This window comes from Ochotona curzoniae, unplaced genomic scaffold (assembly GCF_017591425.1).
Source record: "Ochotona curzoniae isolate NIBS_2020 unplaced genomic scaffold, NIBS_Ocur_1.0 contig_883, whole genome shotgun sequence".
Classification (NCBI taxonomy): domain Eukaryota; kingdom Metazoa; phylum Chordata; class Mammalia; order Lagomorpha; family Ochotonidae; genus Ochotona; species Ochotona curzoniae.
Window position 1 is genome coordinate 25,491,422 of NW_024466599.1, and position 25,701 is coordinate 25,517,122.

The 25,701-nt window shown below is 43.8% G+C and overlaps 1 protein-coding gene and 1 pseudogene across 3 annotated transcripts in view; one reads left to right on the forward strand and one right to left on the reverse strand.

The window, feature by feature from the left end:
- Window positions 1–25,701, forward strand: part of CRIM1 (cysteine rich transmembrane BMP regulator 1) — a 185,309-nt gene that overhangs the window by 7,895 nt on the left and 151,713 nt on the right. The window lies entirely within an intron of this gene.
- Window positions 3,318–3,985, reverse strand: LOC121164805 (annotated as a pseudogene).

The window sequence follows — 25,701 nt, forward strand, 5'->3', positions numbered from 1 at the left end:
CATACTTTGAGAAAAAAAAGAAAATTGCCCTTTGGGGTAAACTAACCTGTGTTCAAATCAGATCTCATTGCTGGGGTTTGGTTTGGTTTTGCTTTTGACTGGGGTTAGCTTACCGATTTTTCCCTGGGTTTCAGTGTCTTCATCTGTGGACTATTAAAGTTTTCCTCACATGTTTTGCTGAGGATTAGAGGTCATTCCTACATGCTCGTGCAGTGTCTGATCCCGTGGTGGTGTGCTTATGTAGGGACACATACACGCAAACCTGTATGAGACATGATCCTTGCCAGCAGTTACTGATATCGAAGAGATTTTAAAAAATGATTCCTACTTAAGTTTTCCATCCTTACTCCCTTTTCCTTTTGTTAGCTTCTACTTTGAGAACACCCTCGCACCTGCTCCACAGTGAAGTCAGTCTCTGCAGTTGGGGGCACAGGTTGGGAATTGTAATATGGGACCCTTAAGAGCCAAGGGCCGTGGGTTAGCAGGAGTGAGAGGTCTGGCTGCGCTGCGGGTCTGTGGGTTGCAGCCAGCATGCGTGTGCTTCCTCACACTTTTGGAGTTTTTGTGATTATTCATTTGGTTTTATGGTTTGAGTCCTTCCTCTGGTTTTCAGAGGCAGAGAGTCAGATACTCCGTTGACCGATTCACTCCCCAGATAGCCAGGTCCGCAGAGGCTGGCCCAGACTGAAGCCAGAAGCTGTGATGGGGGGCCTCCCTCAGGGGAGGCAGGCATCCAAAGATCTGAGACCTCAGCGCTGCTTCCTAGGGTTCCTGTTAGCAGGAAACCGGAATCCTAAGTACAGCCAGCACGTGCCCCCAGGCAATCTGATTAGGAATGCAGGCATGTGGAACAGCAGCTCTACCCAGCACCAAATGCCCACCTCTAAAAGGTGACATTTGGATGGCTCCTGGCTTCATGAGCAGGAATTAAATCTTTGATAGTTAGATGTTTTCTGTGGATTTCTGGCAGCCATTGCTAAAGACACCAAAGACCCAAGGAGCGTGCAGGGGGAAGGCTGTTATTTCCTAATGGGGTTGTGGAAGGAAGAGGCAGCAGAACAGGCCGCGTTCAGAGACTGGCACTAGCAGTGGAAGGTGTTGAGGCTGGGGCCCACATGCCCTGCTTTTCTTGACCACAGGCCTTCCCCTGTCACCTTTCACATGGTCTGATGCTGCAGGCTGAGCTTGGGTTCGCACTGTGATGTCTTGAGGGGGAGCCTTGTGCTGCTGCAGAAGGCTGGAAGACCACCTAGCATTAACCCTAGTGCAGGTGTGATCCTGGAGAAGACCAGAACTGCATATTTTAAACTGATTCTTTCATGCCTGTGAATCGGCATCAGAAATCTCAAGGCAGATGCTTGACATTAGCTATCACAGAACGAAAATTAAGAACCTAATGAAGATAAAGTCCTTGGAATATGTCGGTTGTAACTTTTTGACAATCAAACTTGATTAGTGTATAGACATTATTAGATTATGTCTCCAGAAACCTTTTTGATATCCTAGTAGTACTTCTAGCTTGGATCAACAGTGCTGGTATTCACACATTTAAATAGACAAAGCCCTGAAACAATTAAGTTGGTTTTTTTTTTTTTTTTAAGATTTATTTATTGGAAAGTGAGTTATACAAAGAGGCGGAGAGACAGAGAGGAAGATCTTCCATCCGATGATTCACTCCCCAAGTGAGCACAACGGCCGATGCTATGCCAATCCAAAGCCAGGATCCAGGAACTTCTTCCTGGTCTCCCACGTGGGTGCAGGGTCCCAGAGCTTTGGGCTGTCCTGGACTGCTTTCCCGGGCCACAAGCAGGGAGTTGGATGGGAAGTGGAACTGCCAGAATTAGAACCAGCTCCCACATGAGATCCTGGCGCATTCAAGGCAAGGACTTTAGCCGCTAGGCCATATTGCCGGGCCCAAGTTTTTTAAGTACATGTTAGATTCAACACTAGCAGCATAAGGTAAAATTGCCTGAGAACATTAAAAAAAAAATCAGAGTTAATTGTGTTTTACTTTTGTAATTTTATGTTTCAAGTTCCTGAGAATTTGGAAATTTTAGTTAACTTTTGAGCAACCACCTACTCTCACAATGGCAAGGTTAAAAAAAAAGATATAGGCTGTAACTAGAGACTATGCCTGTCTTATTTAACATTTCAAAACAAAAACTATAAACAAACATCTCAGATTCAAAACAGAAAGGAATTTCTGGCAAGGCAGAATGAAACTGGAGCCTGCAGTCCTGGTCTAGGAGAGGTAACCTATTTAGCTTCTTATCCGAAGGCTGCAAGCGAAATGTTCCATGGCTGTGATAAAACAAGAGGCATGTCCATATTGAAGCATTGTGATACCTTGCTGAGTACAAGAGCCCTGCCAAAATAAGGCCAGGCTACCTCGAGCATGTTTGACCTGGACTGGATGGTATGAGAGTACGAATTGGACCGCTTTAGACCTTAACATGTGTGAGGAATCTTCCACGTGGGTTGCATGGGCCCCGTCCCCTCACAGTGTTTATAATTCTGCAGAGGCAGAACATTCCATTATCTTATCAAATGCAGACCTTGAAAACTTTTTTCTCACTTTCACAGTTGGGAGTTCTCTTTTTTTGGGGGGTGGGGTATGGGCATTTATGGTATGGGTGAGAGGACCTGGGTGGATTTTAGGCAGGTTTATCCCTGGAAGTCAACTTGAAAAGATTTATACATGATTTGAGAAAGAACAGGTGTGCTGTGTGCGTCCTGGAATCACTGCATTCTTGTATTTCGGGCAAGTTTTAGGAGAGCTTGTTACCATTGCCTTGGACATAAAAACTCAAGGCCAGATACATTTCTGTGTTTTTAATCGAGAAAGTGAATGCATTCTTATTAGATCTTAGCTTGTTTCAGCAAGGATTTGAGGCTGTTCAGAAAGATTAAAGAGAATGTGTGTAAGAGCTGCAGGATAAGAGGACAAATAGTAGTCATGGCTTTGGGATCCCTTTTCTTTCCTTAATAGCTCAAGGCTTAGGTAAAACCTCCTGCACTTGCCTTGGCTTCACTTGGGTAAATTGTCAAGACACAATTAAATGGATACCTAGCTGAAAATAGGAGTCCTGAATCGGATGTTAACTGGGGCCATTCTGGTAAGTCAGATCTATGCATTTATGGTCTACAAGTGCTGGGCAGGAGCCAGATATTGCCTTGTATGTAGTTGCAGATCCAGGCAAGGAAAACATGGTAGTATCTGCAGACTTCTGCCAGGTGCTGGAACCAGAAGGCCTTAGAGGAAAAGACCAGGAGTATTTCCCAGTTTTTTTTTTTTTTTTTTCTTCCACCGAGCAAGCTCAATATGCCTGTCTGGATTTAATAGGTGTGATTTTGTTTTAGAAAAGCGTGTAAACATAAGGCCGGATCTTATTAGTCTCCGTCCCCGAAAACTGGTGGAGCACTCCTCGCCTCTTGTATAGTTCAATGACTGGCCTCGCAGCATCCTTACACTGTCTTAGCCGGACAGCAACTGCTACGGGCTTATCTTTCTCTTGTGAGATTAATGGTGAACCAGTGATGTCATCCATTCCATGCACATGAGGTGGGTTGAAGTCCATGTTATACATTCTTCAGCTGGGAGGGTGAATCCAACGACGGTTGAGGTGATCTTTGAATGTCTCAAACAGAATGTTCAAAGTGATCACTAGATCCAGGTTACAAATTGTGTCTAGAGCTTCAGCCTGTACTAGTGTCCTCAGAAAACTGTCCAGAAGCCAGTGCTGGCCACTCCTGCTCTCCAGTTCCGAGAGCATTAGGCATGTGATGACGTGATCTGGGACCAGATGACCTTTCTCTAGGTATTGCTTGGCCATATCACCAACTTCCATGCTGGCCTTGATACTCTCCTGCAAGACATGGCCGTTGGAGAGGTGCTGCAGGTGTTCTGGGCCGTCATCTGGTACAGGATGCCCTTGCCCGAGCTGGGCGGCCCAAGGATGGCTGTTCGCAGGAGTTTGAAAGCCATTGCTTCAGTGAGGGGGTGACCCCGGCAGCTTGACTCCTGCCTCCGGCACCGTCTGCTTGCGAGGGAACTCGCAGGCCGCCCCTAGTTCTCTTTACCAAAAGGCAATGGGGACAACAAAACACAGATCTTGGGAAGTTAGACATCTTTTGCATGTCTGTGATCTTTAAACTGTGTTAACTGTAACCTAGCCTGGGTCCGAGGTAGACCTTATGCTTCACTTCTATGCCTGTGTCAGCTGACTACCTTCACCCCTTCTCCATCTTCTCATTGAAGTTGTTAATTATGATGACTGTGAGGTGGGTGGGTGACAGAGCCTGCACAGGGAGAAGCCTGATCAGAGACAGGCTGAAACTTGCTCCCATGCTGCTCTTCTGCCTCTGACACTGAGAGTTGAGTAATTGCTGCTCTTCCTAATACTACAGGCAGCAGCCAAATTCTCCACATTCTTTTACCTTTGCTGCTGTTTTCACTTGCCTAGGAGTTTCCTTAAGAAGCAGACAGAATTGAAAGAGACCTAACAGTAATCCTGCCTGAAAAGGAGGTCGCTGGCCAAACATGGCACGTGAGGGTTCTTGTTGGGAGGATGAAATGATGAGTCCTTGCAGGAGGATATGCCACAGGCTGCACCTGCTCCCCCATCTCTACGGAGGCACAAGCCGGGAAACTGTCTTCCCGAAAGTGTATTTCCGGAGCAAACTGAAGCATGGAAAGCTTTCTGGGGCCTAAAAACTTCATCCTTTTGTATGTTATCCCTTGGCAGGGTATCAAGGAAGGATAGGAGTGGGAATCTTCAACTTGGTGGGATAGATGTTATTCTAATGAATATGATAGAGTGTCCTGCTCTGTATACCAGCACTCAGCTCAGCGTGCTTGTGCCTTGTGGATATTATATTTTTGCTAAGAGTGGCCTTCCAGAATGAGGTCCTGGTTCATTCCAGCTAGTTATCTATTTAATAAGTCTGCTGAATGCCTAATACTCCATTTGGGAAGGTGTGACAGGAGAAAACTCAATAGCTAATCCATTATGTAGCTGTCTTTCATGATTCTCATTTTCAATCACCAGAGGCACCAATCCTTAGCAATATGGACTTATTTAACTTCTGGTTTTCTGAATGCTCTATCCTCCCCACCCCCACCCCCTCCTCCCCCAAGGATTGGGTGGAGGCAGAGCTTTAGTCTGTAAATCATGTAAGAGTTGACTAACAGCAGAGTAATTATTTTATATTATACTGTGACTTGCTCTGTGTCTGCTTTCCTTTATTTTTTTGCTTTCCTCTCAAGATGGATTTCAAAAGTTAAATCCTGTTCCGGATCTTACCATCTATCTACCAGGCTAGATTTCTGGATAGTTGCTAGTGGTGTCCTGTCTGAAATAGCCATGGACGGATGGATGGTGTTAAATTTACTAAACCTGAGCTTTAGTCTAAGATAGGTTTCCCCTTTCTCTTCTTTGGTGCATAAACAAGTCTCTATTTGTTCATCTTCCTGCTTCGTTGGTGCATGTTAGCCTGAGAATTGTTAGACCAGAGTGGCAGTGGTGAACTCTGGATTCCTGGTTCCCAGTATTTTGCTTTTGGAAGCAGCCAGGGAGTGCAGTGCAAGTTTGCTCTTGTGAGTTTGTACTAGCTAGGAGGTTGACAGATGCCCCTCTTGCTCACGTCTGTTTCCCGTTGACCCTCCTGTTTTGGCACATGCCTACCGTGATCCATGACAGACTGGATCTCAAGTACCCAGAAAGCCTTGGATGGGTGCTTTCTAACAGTCTTTCCACATTTCTCGGCGTTCTTCCCAGCATGCTTGCATCTAGCTAGCTAGCCTGCTGGTTGGCAACCGGCTATTAGTAAAAGTTGGTGCCAAGTGTCCAACCCTCTGTGATGACCCCTCCCAATAATGGCATTTACATTAACGGCCAAAAAAACAAAGTAGAACTATTTGCTGGGATAACATCTGCCAGCACACCAAGGCCGTTTGACATGGGACATGAGGACATGGATCAGAAAGTGGCAATGTTTTACATAACAAAGTCTTAACAAAGTTGTATAGAATTGTTAGTTTAAAATGATGTGACCACAACAGGAAGATAATTTTCTAGTATCAGCAGTTGGGCCGCTGAATGAATCCAGTTAGAGAATGCCTTTGAGAGAAAAGAAACATTCCTTCCTTCAGTAAGTGGCTAACTTTGTGCCTTTGTGTGTAGGGTGTGTGTGTTTTCCATTGCTCAGGGCACAACCCAGGCAAAGAATGTTTTGGGGTTGCATCATGGATGTGCTGAAAACAACTTGCCAGCTTGATGCAAGATGAGTGCAGTTATCTTTTCTGTAGATTGGCAAACTGACAGTGACTTCTTAACACATGAAGATTGTGCACTGTTTACGATGTTTGAAAGAACAGTTCTAATTAAAGTGTTTTTGGCTTTTAAACTACCTGTTTAATTGGGACATCTCTAGGTAGGAAAGTGGAATTTAGAGATTATTTCACTTCTTGGTGATTATAACCCAACATGCCAGTATAGGATGATTCACAGTAGGCTGTCATTGACATCTGTGAACATTTTAACTGTATCAGAAATATAGGGTGAGGACTAGAAGAACCCTGTAAAAGTACAGCGAAAGAAGCCATAGGAACTCTTGCTTGGAGATGAGATTGATTTTCAAAGATAATATTGGGCTCTTGGCAACTAAGTTTATTGATTGTCTATTCCGGAAATCATACTGGATGCTTTGGAAAGAGAAAGGGAAAAGCAAAAACTCCCAGCCAACAAAGGGCTGGAAAACTTGAGGGAGATGAAGTATTTACATGCTTTAATAACAGAAAACATGTCCAAAAGAAATACATAATTACAGCTGCATTTGGTACTGGCAATGGCCTGTGTGTTATATTTTTTCAATTGTGTGTGGATATATAAGCTTATATCCTTGAGTCAGAAATGCTTGGGTGCTAATATTTGTTGAGAGAATGGAAAAGTAGAAAGGTGTTATGAACTAAAAGGAGCAAGAAGGCATGAAAGATGACTAGTTAGTAAAGAAGGTACAGTGATTTTTCTTTAAAGAGGGTGTATTTCATATACATAATTATTCCAACTACTTCCAGCCTTGATATAATAAGCATTTAACTTCCCATAGGCCCTCAGTAATTTGCATGTTATTACTAAAAGCCCACAGGTAAGGGAAAATTAGACTGCTAAATTAAGGACTTGACTATCTTGCTCCTACCGTTCTGGGTATTCTGACTTCATTTCCAGTTTGTTTTGGTCAAAGACCCTTGGAGAACTCAGAAAACTCGGGCATTTGGCCAACATGCACCTCCTATGATCTACCGCGGCCAAAAGTTAGGAGGGCAGAGCTGGCCACTGCACAGTGGTTGTGGTGCAGCCTTGCCAATTCCCCAGAGCTGTCCTCATGTCCTCTCAAATGTGTTCTCGCCCTTCAAGCCCTGCCACTTCGTTGAGCTTCCTTTGTGAAGCTTTTCTGTCCTGCTCAGCAAGAGAGAAATGCCATCCTCCCAACCCCTCACCTTCCAGCCCCAGGGCCCATAAATAGTCTGTTCTCCTTCCCCTGTTGTAGTACTTTCCATTCTGTGTCCAGTTCACATTTCTGTCTCCCTGCTTTGTTGTGATCCACTTTAGTGCCAAGATTGTGTGTTATTGTAGCACTTGGCACACAGGAAGAACTCAATGAGCATTTGTTGACTAAATGTAGACTCAAGGTCATCCAAGATATTATACACAAGCTTTTCCGTCTGAACTGTTTGGTTTGTATTGTGGAAACTGGAAGGAGCGGGGTGACCTCGTAAGAGAATCCCATGGGAAGTCTCATCATTGTAGAAGGGAGCTCAGCCTGGTAACCATACCCTCCCCAGTCAGAATTTCTTAGAATTGTCCCATGGTGAGTCTGCTTCAGCTGCATGTATTTTTTTGACAACTATTTGGAGATAATTTTGTTTGGGAAGATTGTTTTTCTGGCCAGTTTGTCATAAAGATGTCCTCTTTCATCTACTGGCCTCTTACTGGAGATTTTTTTTAATATTTTTTCTTTTCTTTGTAGGTTGTTATTTGTGATGTTTGTAGAACAAGGGGTCTGGTGCACTGAGAGACAGATACATACAGTTCACTTGACAAAATGAATTCTTGATGGTAGTGGGAACAGACTTCTGGATTCTCAGTTTAAGTCCAGGTTCTGTCTTAAACATATTTTGTTGACTAATCAGGAGAGATTTGGTTTATCAAACATGTATTGAATGTTCAGTCCCAGCGCCAAGAGCAGTGGATGATGCAACCTGCATATAGCTTTAGGTGATCTCCAAACACCCCAAGGAATGTAACTGTACAGAGCCTTTGCGGAAGGAAATCCTAAGCCAACAACGTGGGACTGGAAGTGTGTGACTGCGAATAATAAAAATGCTTCACAATGGTTGGAACAGGAAGTTCACAGGAATTTAGGAAAGCAGAATCCCGTTTGGATTCACTCCAAGCCCTCTGACTTCAGGGACAGAGGAATTCTTGATGATTAGTGGCTGGAGCCCTGACTTGTTATTATTTAACAGCGTGGAATTGTTTTTCTTTCAGTCCTAGGCATGAATTCTTTGTTTTTCTGCAAGTCTTAACGTGATTTATACGTTAAGACAGAGCAAGACATTCGACACTGAAGGAAAGAATAGCCAATTAGATGATACACCTGCGTGTAAAACTGCTGTAAGAGCAATGTGACCCAGATAGGACACACCACATTGATGGAGACACGCAGAAAATGATGCTGGATCTGAGCATGGGGGTGTTTGCCCACTTAGTTCTTTGAGGAAGGTGCCCTGAGAGTCCCATTGTTTCACCAGCTTCACATTGATGTCCTCATTGTCACTTGTTCCTTACTGAACATAATAAACCCATACCTGAAAGGAATTGTTGGCGTCTTTTCCTATAACCCACTTTAGAGCCTTTCATTGATTACCACTACCTGTTACCAGAGTAACAGAAGGAGAGGCAGCCTGCCCTGCTGGTGAAACAGAGTCCCAGTTCTGGAGCGCTGCTTGTCCGTAATGCTTCTGGGCATTGACGAGTGAAAGGTGGAAATGAGAAGTAAAGATGCTAATCAGCGAAGTGTGGAGATTGGAAACTGTAGGCTGTCCACGCCCTGCGGATATTCTGCAGCCCATGGTGTGTTCTTGTGTGTGTCTTCATTACAGTGTGAAGTGTGAAACGTCACCGCCAGAACCTTAGAGGCAGCTGTGTTCTTCGAGTGATCCCTTCTCCAACACTTTGTTAGCAGAAGGAATGTTCGACTTAATGACGCATTGCTGAAGTGGGGCAATGCCACAGTTAACTTGGCGTAGCAGGGGGTGCAGGTGAAGGGCCCAGAGCTGTTCCTTTGGCTGACACAGCACACTTATCCTCAAGCTTTCATAAAACACATGAATGGAAGAAAGGGCTGGGAAACACTCAAAACAGGGAGTGCCCATCAAACTGTTAGCCAGAGTAAACACTACTTGTAACTGAAAAATAGACTTCCTGGAGGGAGAGCACTGCAGAAGTGGGTGTGAAGTGCAACCAACAAGTACCATTTTCAGTCTTAGGGATAGCAGGGAGGCTAGGCAGTCCTGAGAGGAATCTCTTGGAGCCTGGGGTGGGGAAAGGGGTCTGTTACTGTAGCAGCCTTTGGACTATCATCTACAGCAGGGCCTGGAGAACTAACTTTGGGAGGAAATGTCCCAGTGGAGACAGAAAACAAACAGATGGGACCTTATGAGAAGGTTGGAAAGAGGCTGTCAGGGGTCATGTGATGGAGCTTGCAGGGGAACCTGAGACTAGCAGAACCACAGTGGGAAAACATCCCTGAATCCCCCCGTGTAGAATCAGATATTCCTTCTTTGGTCAGCCATTGGTCCCAGTGGGAAAAAGTCATTCTACAGTGGATACATCCTGTGTGTGTACATGTTACAGATTATGTGATACACGCACAATCTTGTGCACCCATGTGTACAAGCTGCATGTATGTGAAAAATTCCTCCAGGATTACACACTTGTTGTGGCGATCTTTTAAGCTCATTTTTCCATGATGGTTGTGTTAGTTATTGATGCTGATAATTCTGTTAATTCCAACAAAACACATCTTCTCTGGCCATCAGTGTTTATGTAGATAAGTACATGTGGATTGTCTCCTGAGCAGTTTACATGCGATGTTCCACTGTCTTTTCTTCTGCAGTGACTTGGGCACTCAGATTTGTAGTTGCTGGGTGTTGTACCCAGGTCATATGTCAAGAAAGGCAGACCCATAGTAAAGATTGATGTGGAAGCTTCTTAGACCTTCCATACTCAAGTGTTCCTGGGTCTTTGTTGCAGATGGGAAAAGTCCTTGACTTACGAAAGGAGAGTCGAGCAGTTTTAATGGCCACTCAGAATCATGTGATCTGGTTTCAATGTAGTTTGGTTTGAACATCCTAATTTCCCTAGTTAAAGTATGTTTTTGGGGAAATTTTTAAGGATAGCACAGCTTAGGAAATAGTTTTCCAAAATAATTCTTATTCCAAACACAAGATTAATGTTTTTGTAGACAAACTTTTAAAAGCAAACACCGTGTTTTTTTTCTTTTCACTTAGTGCTGTATGCTTTGTTTACCCGTGCATCTTGTACATTTCTTTTATGATTTATTTATTTTTGTTGCAAAGTGAGATACACAGAGAGGAGTAGAGACAGAGAGGAAGATCTTCCATCCGATGATTCACTCCCCCAAGTGACCGCAATGGCCAGAGCTGCACCGATCTGGAGCCAGGAGCCAGGAACTTCCTCTGGGTCTCCCACACGGATTGCAGGGTCCCAAGACTTTGGGTCATCCTTGACTGCCTTCCCAGGCCACAAGCAGGGAGCTGTATGGGAAATGGAGCTGCCGGGATTAGAACCGGTTCCCATATGAGATTCTGGCGGGTTCAAGGCAAGGACTTTGGCTGCTAGGCCACCACACTGGGCCGCATTATATTTCTTTATACCAAATGCATTTTCCTATGTTGCTGCACAGTCCATTTAAACTGAGTAATTAAGATGCGTGCATTGCTGCTTTCCTCCTTTGTTTTTTTTCCACCTTCTTTTCAAAACTATATGAAAAGTCAGGTAGGAAAACCTAGACATTCTAGGTGAACTCGGCAGGTCCCCTCCTTCCAACCCCTCCTCCTGTGGCAGTCTTTGTTTCCTTGCCTTTCCAAGAAAATAATGTACAAAATTGTTTGTGGTCTTAAGGGAATTGGATTTTCCCTACTAACCTAGTCCTCCCATGCAGATGACCATTTGTACCACCTTGTAAGGAAATGACCACCGGCCGCTCATGCGTCTCATCTATTAGTGTCTGGGTGCTCAGCATGAGGACCGTGTCTCTAGATTGCTGCCTTCTGTGTGTGCTACCGCCCTGGCTTTTGCAGCTTTCTAAGCTCCATGGAGCTCATTTACCACTTGCAGGCTCTGTACAAGTAGAAGCCCACTGTATAGAAGCATTTCACTTCTACTGCCTTTCTGTAAGGGACGCATAGAACAGGTATTCCTGGGTTGCAAGTATTTATTATGAAAAATTATATAGTTAACTAGGTCCCACATAGGAACTGGATATGAATTCCAAGATAAATTTGCAACCTTTATGCTTTGTTTGTGCCTTACCTACAGTTTCCATCCTGGGATATAAAGCAATTTTCTACTTCCATCATCTTTTAAAACCAGAGGCTAAGAATTTATCCAGTAAAGCATATATAAAAATTGAAAACTTTTGGATTATCATCAACATGAAATTTGTTGAACTTCTGTAAGGAATATTGATTATTTTTCTTGTGTCATTATTGGCTGTAAAACGAACAGTTTTTACAACTCAGATATTATTGAAAAGGTAAATACCGGTTTTATAGTATTTCAGATTTCATTTGTGCAACCTGTTTTTAAATAAAAATTCTTAAAATCAGCTGCTCAAATAGTTTGCAAAATTGAATCATTCTTCAGAGAGATTTTATAACAATCAATGCTTTCTGGATGACCAAAAAAAAAAAGGAGTAAATTCTGATTACCACCTTAGCATTAAATTCTGTTTTCTGTACTGTAGATCTGTGACCAGCTAATGTTGGGATAAACTCGGTACATGAAATGCTGAGCATTACCTGCTTGCTAGCTACAGAGAGGACCTGCCTAGACTTCTTTAGACCAGAGCCTTTGGTTAAGTAAAGCCTATAAATAAGCCAAACTTAATACTCCTTTGGATAACATTTTGACTTCAAAGAACCCACTTTATTGAAAAAGAAAAAAAAAACCACTCCTAATTGGAAGCCAAAAATCACACCCAGCCTAATAGTTTAACCTCAGGTATTTGGGGATTTTAGTTACAATATGTAGTAATAACATGAACTAAAGGCAGAACATGTAAAATATTTTAAAAGTACAAAGTTGATGGATGCTTACATGCTGCCGTAATAAATATTTGACACTGCTGCCATCGGGGGACATGCACGCTGTGGTGTTTCCTCGGCATCAATAAGGAGGTGTGGGCAGGGCACCTTGCACGATAAGGTTGGAAAACGAACAAGGAGCCTAGGACTTTCCTAATCTAGCCCGATATAGGGCATGTAGGTCTTTTAATTAAAGGTGAGAATCAATGAATTGTCTGCAGGGCTGTGGAGTTCATTTTAAACTAGTTGATCTCTATTATCAAGCGAAACGGCTGGTGCTTTCTGTTCAGAAGCTTAACAAGGTGGTTATAAATGCTTCCATCCATTTATAATGAAATCGCTTTGCATCTTCCTTGTTCCCTGGCAGTTGGCGAAACCCCTGCGATCAGTGTAAGCTGCATGTCAGGCGAATGTTTAAACAGTAGGTGAGTGTTAGTACAACTCCGCTAGACTGCATTTCCTTGCTTACAGAGCTCTGGAGCTTGGCCAACCCAGAGGGAGGGAAGGAGGAGAGGTTTGACTGCAAGAGCCACACCTTTATTCCTGACTGTTGGAATGTGGGACAGTGAGCAATGGCACAAACAGAGTTGGAGGGAGATTGTGGACTAAGAACATCCCCTCAGAGGTGCATACAGGGTGGGTTTGTTTGCTTATAGCTGCTTCATGCTTTCAGCTTTCCTGAGTTGGTGCTTGCGAATGGAGCATATAGCTGCTTTTTTTTTTTTTCCTTCACTTTGCCCTTGTGTAGTGAGGACCAAGCATCTTAGGGAAAAGGCCGCTATGTGAATGCAAGCCTGTAGTATTTGGAGTGTGAAGAGGCAGGGTTTGGGAGTTGGAGGCTGCTTGTGTCTGTGCATCACCGTCTCAGTGCAGGGAGAAAGCAGTGCTTCCTGAGCCCCGGCTCTGCTCTGTGAGCTGGATACTGATATTTCCCCCATGCGTTTGCCTCTATCCACATGGGTTTAGGCTCACAGCCAGCAGCTGTCCTCAGTCCCCCAGCCTCCGCTGTTGGGAACTTGAGAGCTCTTTCCAGTCAGCTGTCCACAGCCACCCCCATCATTGGATACTGGTCTGCATTTACTGCTGGCACTGGTTCACTCTGAGCTCTGGTTCTGACTTCACAGCCCTGATCCTTGCTGCCCACATAGTGAGTCACTGTAGTGTTGGGGCATTTTACCCACTTGTGTAACCTGCACACATTGCTTCCATTTGCCAGGATTGTTAGGGACACAGTCACAAGAAAACCCTACTTCCTTCGCAAGCATCTGGATGATAAATTTCTAGGGAGAAACCATGTTTTACTCATGAGACAAAAATGTTGATTTATTTCTGTGAACCACTGTTATTGGAATATTTCAAACTGCAGCATTTACAGTAATCAGTGACATTTTGCCCTTGCCTTGTGGGTTTACATTTTAAACTATGTTTATGTGCAAGACAGGAGCTAGATAGGCAGAGGATATTAAATAGCCCACTTTGCTGCTTTGTGGCCTCTTAGTGCCTGGCATTGGCTGTGTCCGTGGCAGACACGGAATAATTGAGACCATCTCATTGATAGCTAGCAGGTGCTTCTGAGGGACTTTGATTTGTGGTGCTCCTTCTAGGGAGGCATCACCTAACAGGTTTCTCTTACCATTGGGGAAATAACCAAAGGCTGCTCTCAGTCACCACTCACCTCTAAGAGGAACAAATGGTCCCCAAAGATTTGGATGAGATGGCGGGGCAGGGTGCCACCACTCATCTTTGAGATGACTGAGCCATATATGAAGGAGGAAGATCACAGCTTGAACATGAAGAGGTAAATCGTTTAAGTTATGGAAGTTTAGAAACTTATAGTTGGTAATTTTTCATGTGGCAAAAAGAATAAAGGACATATGTCCTTGTGTTCTCTTGGTAGGAGTTGAGGACCTAAGGACAGAAAGTTTTGATCAAGGATGGGTAATTGCAATTCAGGCATGATGGTTTTAGCAAAGTGATGATATCTATGGAGATAACAAGGACAGTAGCCCAAGGCCTGTAACGGTGTTTTCTAAGTGGTTTCTTCTTCTTCTGAATGAGAATGTGCTGCTTCCAAAAGTGCTTTATTACAACAAGATTGCAATAATAGTAAAAATCCTTTATCTTTATGGAGCGATTTGGAACTTTTAACTAATACATATCCATTCCAATGAAACAGCTTGTCCTTTATTAAAGTTAAAACTCTGGTTTTGTTTGCTACTGTTATTTGACTAGCTTTCCTCTTTTTTATCTGCCTTCCCCCCTTCCTTAACTTTAGGTCTCAGTGTGTTTTAGAATTCCTGTTAACCATTAAATGCTTCCCAGCTTCCCTAAAAATAATAAATGTATTTTAATGTGTGTGTGTGCAGTATGGTTCTTGAGGGACAAAACTATTTCGCCAGTGGTTTGAGGATTTCATCCTTTTGAAAAGGTAACAGAAGAGTATGCAATTCATCTTCTCAAGTTTCTCTCATGCAAATGGAAATGTTCCTTTAAAAACAAACCTTCACGAACGAGCATGCTGCCCGTCCCTTCTGCTGTAGTTCCACGCTGTGTGTGCCGGAGCCGGGCAAGCTGACTTCCACCCCGAGCACTGCACGGCAGTCTGCACACAGTACAGGGAGAACAGCTCATAGGCAGGCTTTTCTGAGAAGATCAGAGTCACTTTCCCTGTGAAAGAGGTAGTTTGTACTTGGTGCGGGGGCAGACTTGAGTCCAAATTCTAGGTAATTCAGGGTGGTTTTCACGACATGCAGAGTATGGTTCGCTACTCAATATGTATTAGCAAAGAAAGGGATGTCCTGAGTCCAGCCCTTTATGACAGGAAAGGATGTGACTACTGGTCATGGATCCCTTTTTAGTGAGAGCAGTTGATGATGATCCCATTGTAACCATCTTGCCTACAGTCTGAGCGTTTTGTTTGTTTGTTTGTTTGTTTTGAGATTTATTTTATTGCAAAGGTATACAGAGAGGAGGAGAAGAAACAGAGAGGAAGATCTTCTGTCTGCTGATCTACTCCCCAAATGGCCACAATCGCCAGAACTGAGCTGATCTGAAGCCAGGAGCCAGGAACTTCCTCCAAGTCTCCCATGTGGGTGCAGGGTCCCAAGGCTTTGGGCTGTCCTTGACTACTTTCCCAGGCCACAAGCAGGGAGCTGGGTAGGAAGCAGGGCTGCCAGGATTAGAGCTGGTGCCCATATGGGATCCCGGAACATTCAAGGTGAGGACCTCAGCCGCTAGGCCAGCTTGCTGGGCCCCAGTCTTAGGTTTTGCTCTTAAACACACATAAGGCAAAGGAGAAGATAGACATTACATTGAAGTACGTCAGTGGGTTATAGTCACAGGCTGTTTTCTGCATAGACTGTCTTCAGCGACAGAACCTGGCTGACCAATGCCTTCTGTGACTTTAACACCTGAATGGCTGCCCCAAGTGAGCTCTGTTTCACAAATCTCCTGAGGAGCATTTCCCATCTCCTCCTTTCCTAGGACTGTGTCCATCAATTGGGTACTGATGGGTGAGCCAGGTCCTCTTAATAGACACCGGTCCAGCCATGATCAACCCCTGGTCTATCTTGGGAGGAAATAGTGGATCTTTAGTCGTTAGTGTAATGTTGGTTTTCCTACCTATTTTCATATTTGAGCTCAAATCCTTATTTTTCCTCCAGCTTCTCTTTTTTGGGCTCCAATGGAGCAGACCTCTGTTTTAGAGGGATCCAATGTTGGGAGCCATGTAATAATGTTCTCTTTGGGTCCAGATGGGACTTAGCTGGGACCTTGGCTTTAGAGGGGACCTTCACAGGATATATATATTTTGGAGCCTGATTTCTTAAGCCTTAGCACCGTGTAAGCAGGGGCAGCTTAGTGATCCTGGGGTAGCCAGGATCTGCAGATTTGAGTCCAGATCCTACAGAGTTAAAATCTAAAAGGCGCAGAGAGGAGCCAAAAGAAAGACACCGGAGAGTCCAGACAGTGAATCCAGGAGATACTAAGTCTGAGAAGCAACAAGCAAATACACACATAGTACTGCAGAGGAGAAACTGGCTTTGGGAAGTTAAATAAGTTGCCTTCCCAGTGGAAGTGGCTGTTTATTAGTCAAAAATACATCAGATTGTATAATTGACAGAGGTTAGACTATTACCACCTGAGAGTTACAGGTTGGAAGCTTCCTCAGAAGACATCTCGATGCAGTCACCTCAATACAGATGCAATAACCAAGGTCCACAATATTCTTTGCATTCTCTTGTTCTAAACATCAGGGTTATGGCCTCTTCTTCCTTTCTAACCCACACGAGATGGAGGAGCTTCCTCTTGCTCACTGTGGAAGGAGATCTTGGGGCTCCCGTTGTCTCCCTGTTCATGACTTTGTCCAGAACACAGAGCCCAGGGGGTTGGATCCACCTCTGCTGAACTTTTCCCTCCTGGCTCTCCTCCTTGCCTTTCCCCTACCCCCCACGAAGGAATTCAGAGCCCTCCCATGGTGGTGTGAAGCCACTGGAATGTGGCACTCTGACCCCTGGCAACTTGTGTTCCCAGTGGACCTGGCTCAGGAAACCGGAGCCATTCAGGGGAGGGAGAAGGATTGTTCCCTGGCCTTGGGGTGGGATGGAGGGAATGGAAACACTGGGCAAGGTGACCCCTAATTCACCCAGGAGACTCCATCAGAGTGCTGGCTAGTAGGTAGAGCAGGCAGGTTTCCTCAGTCCAGACCCAGGGCTGGGGAATGCTGGCCAAAGTGGGCTCAGTCAGGGCAACTGCCAGAACAACTGGGTGAAGAGGAGAGGAACTGATGGGGAAGAAGCCACATGCAGACCGGAATGCAGACAAAATTTTAGCCAGAGATGAGTTGATGGATGTGCAGAAGGAATGCCCAGTGATTGTGCAGGTGTTTCGTTCTCGTTTCCCTATAGAAGATAAGTATGTTAAAGAGTAGGAAAGGTCCTCCTAAAGAAATTTTCATTCCACTTTCAGAAAGTAGACTGCCTCTGGAGATACTGTGCTCAGCCTAGGCACAGTGTCGCTGGGGTTAGTGAAGGGGTTGTGTGCACCTCCACTGTGAAGCCCATTGTAGGTTTTTCTGTCTGTCTGTTTTGCCACCATTGATAGACCCCTCTTGATATCATACTCTGGTAAGTTGCCTTCCTACAGAGCTTTCAAAGAAACAGTGTTTTTTATTTCTCTAGCTGTCAACAGCTCTCAGCTTTTCCCTGGGATAAGGGAGTCTTGTGTCCTCAACTTCCAGTTGAAGCTTTTTGCATAGCCATGGTGTAGAGCAAGAACTTAACCTCCTCATGCAGTCATGGAACTATGAGCCAATTATATTATTGCTAGACTGCATGTGAGCCAGCTTTTCATTGGGGGTACTTCAAATTAAATCCCATGCTCGTGGGAAAGAAATACAAACTAAGACAGTCTGTTTCTCAAGCACCTGTTAAGAGGGCAGACCTCCTGAGTGCTTAGTGAGGCATTGGGTTTCCTTTGCAGCTGGGATCTCCCTGTACTAAATGAATGAACTCTTCCGGTACCCTGGGTTGTCTAGATTGATAGTGCTCCATGATCCTGGCATAGCACATCTGATGCAAGGGTACTAATCTCTCTTCTACAGAACGTTGCATAAGACCCTAGGGATAATGGCTCTGTTGCTAAATAGAACTGTCTTGGTTATTAGACTAATTCACTGGGCAAACAGGTATGTGACAGGTGTTCCTCCACTTGATTCACTTGATTGATTCCAAAAGCCACCAGATGAAACCCAGGGAACTGTTGTGTCCCTATTCAACGTGTATGTTTCCTGGTCTGCCCTGAGAACTCACCTGTTTTACATAGGTTGGGAAATTCAGGGCAATTGAATTATTAAATAATACATGAAATGCTTGTTCTGATGTTTGAAGCTACATATCTGCGTATTCGGATCCTTTAAAATTGGTGGTCCTTGTTAATTAGGTTGTGCACTGACTCGACATTCTCTGAGAATTTTTTTCCATCTGGCATTTTTAAAAATATGATACAATTCTTAATGTGCACTAAACTTAATAAGTTTTTATTTAAACTTTACAAGTAGGACTTAAGGGTAGATGTGTTTCCACAAATTTGGAGTTTCATCATTTAAATGGTTTTGACTTTTATACCTTAAGCGCCAGATTTAAATAGAAAATACGTTGTAGACTGGTGATGTTGAATAATCACCAACTTGACTGCATATGGAAGTGTGTATTGCTGTAGTGTGTAGGAAAGGATGGAGTGAGGCACATATGTTTTGTTTCCTTTTGGAAGCACTATAAGTATTTTCTAGACGTGGATGTTTCTGAATGCATGTGCTGTCATTTGATGTATAGACATATAAAGAGATTTGGGCTTGGTGTGGTAGCCTAGTGGCTGAAGTCCTTATCTTGCACATGCCAATATCCCATATGGGTGCCGGTTCTAATCCTGGCGGCCCTGCTTCCCATCCAGCTTCCTGACTGTGCCTGGGAAAGCAGTTGAGGACGGCCGAAAGCCTAGGGGCCCCTGCACCATGTGGGAGACCTGGAAGAAGCTCCAGGCTCCTGGCTTTGGATCAGCGCAGCTCTGGCCATTGTGGCCACTTGGGGAGTGAACCAGCAGACAGAAGATCTTTCCATCTTTCCTCTTCACTGTATATCTGACTTTTGCAAAAAAAAAAAATTATTTTTATTGTAAAGAAAATGTTTAGACATTTGAATTTGGTGCTGCTGTGTCTCAGAAGTCTTGAATCTTCCTTGCTTCCTAGTCTCTGAAAGGCATGAATTTTTATAAAGTTTACTGTTTTGTTACTCAAACATCCTGATGCAAGATACCAAATATGAGTGCAAAAGGAATGAGAAAATTAAGGTAACCTCAAGCCTAGGCACCTGTGGTGTAGTTGTAAACCCACTGCCTTGCTTTCCACATGAAAAGAGCATGCTACCTCCTAGAATAGTCCCCCAGTCAGGTTTCCTAGTCACTTAGTCCAGTAGCAAGTGAGTGTCTGGGTTGGCTCTGAGCTGTTGCACAATACAGCATGGTTAGGGTAAGAGACTGAGATTGGCAGCTTCACTTCTGCCCAAAGCAGCCCGGATTCCAGCTGTGAAGGAACAACTGTGAAGCCCTGAGATCAGGGGGCTTGTTGGAAAGGGAGAAGCAAGGCTAGGAGCAAATCAAATCGTTGTCTTTGAAGAAGACATTTCAACTAGGTACAACAGTCCCAAAAGAAGAAAGAATGAACCTCAGCCAAGGAAATGGAATCAGCCGAAGCCCTTGAAGGTGGAAATGTGTTATGTCTTCAGGGGATGAAGTATGAAGGATGTATTGTGTGCTGGGCTCCGTTCCACATACTGAGGCATTAGCAGCAAACAGGCCTGCCACAATTCTCCACCAAGCTGGGGCGCTCTGGGAGAGAGAAAAATCTGCCGGGTTAATCAGCAGAACATGCCACATCCCCAAAGGCTGCAGGAAACAGCAGAGAAAGGAGACAGAATGTTTGTGATGTTGTTAGTTTGCAGTGTGTTAAAGTAGAAGGGTCAGGGAAAGTTGAGTTTGAGCATACCCCTGAAGGCATGAGGCTAAGAACTCTTCCCTACACCTCAGGTCTGGCTTCCTAGGCTGAGGGGACTCAAATCCTAGGGCCCTAAGGCAGTGGCCTGGAAGAGAGGGGAGTGCCTGGAAGGCTAGCTAAGTCCCCAGCACAGACCTCACGTGAATAGGAGGCCTTGGATTTGGCCCCAGGGGCACAGCAGAGCCATCTGTCAGTCAGCAGTTAGTAAAAGCAAAGGAAATGCTGGTTTTGTAACAAATGTGCAGATACATACTTCAAACACATATATTTATATGTGCATATTAACTTTTTTTATTGGAAAGGCAGATGTACAGAAAAGGAGAGAAAAATCTTCTGTCTGCTGGTTCACATCACGTGGCTACAATGGCTGAAGCTGAGTCAGTCCGGAGCCAGGAGCTTCTTACGGGTCTCCCACGCAGGTGCGGGGTCCCAAGGCTTTGGGCCCTCTTCTATTGTTTTCCCAGGCCACATTCAGGGAGTTGGATGGGAAGTGGAGCATCTAGGACATGAACCAGTCCCCACGTGGGATTCTTGCACATGCAAGGTGAAGATTTAGCCACTAAGCCATTGCACTGGGCCCTTCAGACATATTTGTAAGGTTTTTAAGCCTTCCTGCATTCTTGTTGTATTTGTATGGTCTTTTTGTGGGCATCGCAGACTGGTGCATTGCTGTGGAAGTTACAGGCCCCCCAGAATGTTAGTATTGATTTCTTGATGTACCCTAAGGGAAAGGTATCCTGCTTTTCATTGTCTTTTTAATCTGTATTTGCTTCGTTCTTTCAAGGACTTGATGGCTTTAAAATCAGGTGAGCCATCTGAACTTTGGCACAGCGTGTCTCTGGTTCTAATTTCTGATGTTCTGCACTACCACTCACGTGAGCATATAGAAGCCAGTTGGATCTTCATGATGTTATAAGAAAAAAGCTGTGGACACAAGTATCTAACTTCCCCCTACGATTGAACTGGATAGCGATAGGCAGTTAAGTGGTGTGCACACGAAATGGTGCACATGGAGTGTTGGTGCCAAGCTGCTTTGTTGCCAGGACCAGACAGCAGGAGATTCTCTGACTATGTAGTAATAAACAAGATCAAACACAGAGGTGTACTTGCTGCAACCTGCCATCTTCCACAGGGAAAGTCAGGGGTTTGGGTTTTTAGGAAAGATAATTCTTTGTGGAAATATTGGAGTTAACAGCACAGATCTGTTAAATGCAATTTTGTGAGAATTAAATTGCTTTTCTACCTCTTACCTTCCACTTGGCTTCTTCTGAAGAATTCAGATAAATTATTAAGGTAGAGTTCGCAGCAGTGCTCTAGTTGATTTGTAAAAACATTCCTTAGAAAATGATTGCTGACTGATTTCCCAGAGTTGTTATGCTGAAAAGATTCCTTAATGCTACTTACAGATCATTACACCTTTTACAAATCATTATCCGCCCCTCGGGTGCATTGCAATATATGAAGGCATTGTTTGCCTTAACAAAGACACCGTTGTTTCTTCAATGATGGAGTAGCTGAGGTCGTGTTTGTATATTGGGTTTTCTGTTCCGATTGTTCCAAAGGTGTCCCTGCAGCACCGTCTGGTCTTGGGAGAGCCTTTGCCGTCCGTGTGGCTTTGTGACCATCAGCAGTGGGTCTCTAGGCCTTACTTGTGGAAGAAGGGCATCAGAGTATGGAGAAAAAAAAATTAGTGTTTGTCTTTTCCCTAACATCGTCTGGATTTGCTTGAACTTGAAATCTTGCCCACCTTTTGACTCTCTTCTCGTGTCCTCAGCTCCTTGCGTCACTGTGAGGCGGCAGTCAGAAGTTTGGCCCTAGCTTACGGAGCTTCTTTATCTCAGCTAATAGTTATTCCTTGGACAGTGCTCAGCCCAGCCTCCCTCTGGACGTGTGAAAATGTCTCACCATTTTGGGGTGAATCGTATGTTCATTCATTCAAATTGTTTAGTTAGTGTGATGAAAAATATGTATCTTTCAGAGTTCTTTTTTAAGATTTTATTTTATTGGAAAGTTGGGTACACGGAGAGGAGGAAAGACAGAGAGGAAGATGTGTCCGATGATTCACTCCCTAAGTGGCTGCAATGGCCAGAGCTGAGGCAATCCAAAGCCAGGAACCTCTTCTGGGTCTCCCATGCGGGGTGCAAGGCTTTAGACCATCCTTGACTGCTTTTCCAGGCCACAAGCAGGGAGTGGGATGGAAAGTGGAGCTGCTGGGATTAGAACTGGCATCCATATTGGATCCTGGGCATGCAAGGCAGGACTTTTAGCCACTAGGCCACCGTACTGGCTCCCAGAGTTCTTACTTTCAAGGTTCCATGATAGTTTGTTGTTTAAAGTCATGTTCCTGTTTCTTTCACTGTGGTGTTTGCACTCATAGGCGAGTGAACACCATTCCATGGCTAGTCTGCTGGATTGCTCTTGGTTATTTGACTCACAGATTTTAGGTCAGAACATATATTGATAGTGATAAAATGGTACTGTGTATTATATAGGTCTATAACTACCATTCTGGCAAGAAGCCTTAGTGTGGGTCACATCATTTTGTTATTGTCATGTGATACAGAAGTGCCAGAGGAGGAGATAAGGGTTTATTATTATAGGCCTAGTATAGTTGAAGTATATTATAATCATTCTCACCATTTCACGACTATTGGTATGTGGGCCTATTGCTGAATACATTGTTGAGATTACAAGGAAACTTCAGTTACCGTTACTGTTTCAATTGTGTAAAGGCTGAGCTCCAGTAATCTCTCTCAGCTGTTTCTAAATAACTGACTTTCTTTCCCTAACACCATACTCACTTTGCAGAAAGACTTTGGCTCATAGAAGAGTCACATTGTAATACCGGGATTCAGGCCCTGTCAGCTTCTTCCTCCATGTGCCTGTTGATTCTTCTCATTTCCCTTTCTGAGCTATTTGCTAAGCCCCCTGATAACTCCATGATGAAGAATAACACTGCATCTTTAGCTTTAAGGACTGCTCTTTTCAGTAGAGATTAGATCTGCAGTTTTATGGTTTCTCCACACATGGAATAATTGTATTAATATATAATGGAAGTCCTGCAGAGGGCATGCTACTTGATTCAGATCTCCAGGGTGGGTGAAAGCTGGAGGAAATGTTAGACTAAAGGGAAGTCTTCAAAGCAGAGGAAGAGAAACGCTTCTGAGCAGACAGAACCACATGAGCCAAGCCATGGGGTCCCTTAGCAGTGTGGGCCAGGGATGGAACACGAGTCACTGAGTGTTGCTGAACGAAGAATACAAGAGATGAGGTGGAAGAAGTGGGTTTTGCTCAAACTTAGGCAGGCTTTGCATTTATGCCAAGGACTTGCCTGACCAGATGTTGGATTCTTTTTGAAACCCCAGGTCCTTCAGAAGTTTTATGGGTCTGTTCTCATGATCCCCCTCCTGGGATGTATAACGGCACGTGTCTGAGTGCACTACACGAATGTGAACCAGAAAAGGACGTCTGAGATTTTCCTTTAGGAATGTTGGAGTTCACTCTCAAGGCAGAGAAAATGTAAGGGAATTTGACTCTTTGCTATAGAAGTTTCGTCAAACTAACTGTAGTTAGGAAAAAATTAAATAGACATCCAAATACCTGTCTTAGTTGTTTTTTTTTTTTTTAAAATGTCAGACATGTAATCTTTAATGTCTAACTTTGAGTAACCTCTCAGTAGAACCACTAAAGAGAAACTGATTGAAAGAAATGTGTATATCGAAGTACCTAGATGAGTTAACGAGCTATGTGTGGCTGTTAATCATAAGCCAGCGGGAGATGTCTTAATAATCCTTTTGAAGAACCAGTCTTTCACTCTGTGCATATGTTGTGTATAATTTCCATCTTTTATATTCCTTTGGGCTTACTATCTTGATTTTTTTTTCCCCCAGTTTCTTCGCACTGAATGCTTAGCTCGTGTTTCTCCCACCTTTCTTTATGGCTTGTGAAATTTCCTTTAAATTTTAAGCTACATCTCATATGCTGACTGCTTAAGTATTTGGTCAATTTTTCTATAAGCTCTGACCATTAAAAAACAAAGTAAATTTTTAAAAATAGCAAATTCCCAATATATACAGAAACTAAGACAATTGTGCAAAAACGGTACTTTAACAATGTTCAGTGCACAGTCAGGGCAGCGCTGTTATTAAATCAGATTTATGGAGGCCTTAGCTGGTGAATTCTTTAGGAGCAGAGGGGCTGGGAGTGTTCCGGAAGGTGATGTTTGTTATATTAAAGGCACTCTTGCCTTGTCTTAGCGCATATAGCAACTTTGTTTTCAAAGCCTCAGACTGGCCTGATAATGGGAAACTATTTTAAACTTAAATCGTGGCCACCCTAGGCATGTGACCCTCTGGCACTGTTCCCAACAACAAATTGTTCTACATTTTGCAATTTGAAAAAAAGATGCCAGAATCAAAGGAACATGAGGATAAAATTGGAAGAAACCTAATGGATTGCTGATGACACCTTCTTTTAGTAATGAAACAGTGGGCACCCGGAGAGGTGAGCGCCTACTTCAGGGACCCATGTGCACCAGGGTTTGAGCGGAGGTTGTGGTCCCTGGGGCTGAGATCCTCTGTACCATAGCACACCCCATCAGGCTGCACTCTGTTCAGGTGCAGTTTGACTGTCTCCTCTTTGTCTCCTCTTGAGTTGTCTTATAGCCCTAATATTTCCTTTGTTCGTCTGTTTTTGAGTTTGTGAAATCCTTGCTTCTGGAGACACTGGTTTCTGTTCCTTCCTGTTGCCATGTTGTCCCTCATGCTCTTAAGAAGGAAATGACCCTGCCCTTACTGAATCTTTCCCTCTGTCTCAGGAGTCCCAGGAACATTTTATTCACATATTTGGCCTGATTCTGGCTCAGATTGTGAAACATTTTGGCCACAAAGTCCCTTTCCAAACACTTTTTAAATAAAGTTATTTGAGAAGCAAATAGAAACAAAAAGTTTCTATCTGCTGATTCACTCCCCAAATGCTCACAGAAACAGGCTGAGGTGAGGCTAAAGCCAGTAGCCAGACCTTCAGTCCAAATGTGCCATGTGTGTGGCAGGAACCCAGTCTCTTCAGCATCACTGCTGCCTCCCAGGGTTGACATCAGAGGCAGGCATTTCAACTCAAGTGTCTCAATGGATAGTTTTCACCAGTAGGCCAAATAATCCTCTCTTTCCTAGCAAGTTAAATTCTTAGCACCTTGTTCAGTTTTGTGTGTGTGCATAGTTGGTACCGGTATCAGTTGAGAAATGCATGAAAAGATGTTTGAATACATTTACATTCCGTAGTCCATCTTCAGTTGTCCTTGTTGCATTGCTAAGCTGTCTTGTGGAAGTTATAGGAATGGGTCATCATCATCAATGAATGTTTTACTGTAAATGGTATATATAGTAAACTGGATCAGTACTGCTCATTTTTTCAAGAAATTCTCCCCTGGAGATTTTACAAATCAGTGTTACTGCTTGTTAAGTGTTTAGAGGTTTGATTATTTTAATAATCTTTCAACGCATATCTGTGCACATTTTAGTATTTCTGTTTTAGAGACTCAAGTTCTGTATACTCTATGGTTATGTAGACATAAGATAATTTCATTCTGTGGAAATGCATATAAAGCACGTTTTGGAACCTGAATTATTTCTACTGATAACCATAAATTTGCCCTTCCTGCTCTGCACTGATTGCAGCACAAGGAGGAAGAGGAAAGAGAAGTACCAGCTTTTGGAACATTGGCCTTCAGCTTGCAGCAGAGCTCACTGCCTTAGATTTCCCCTCA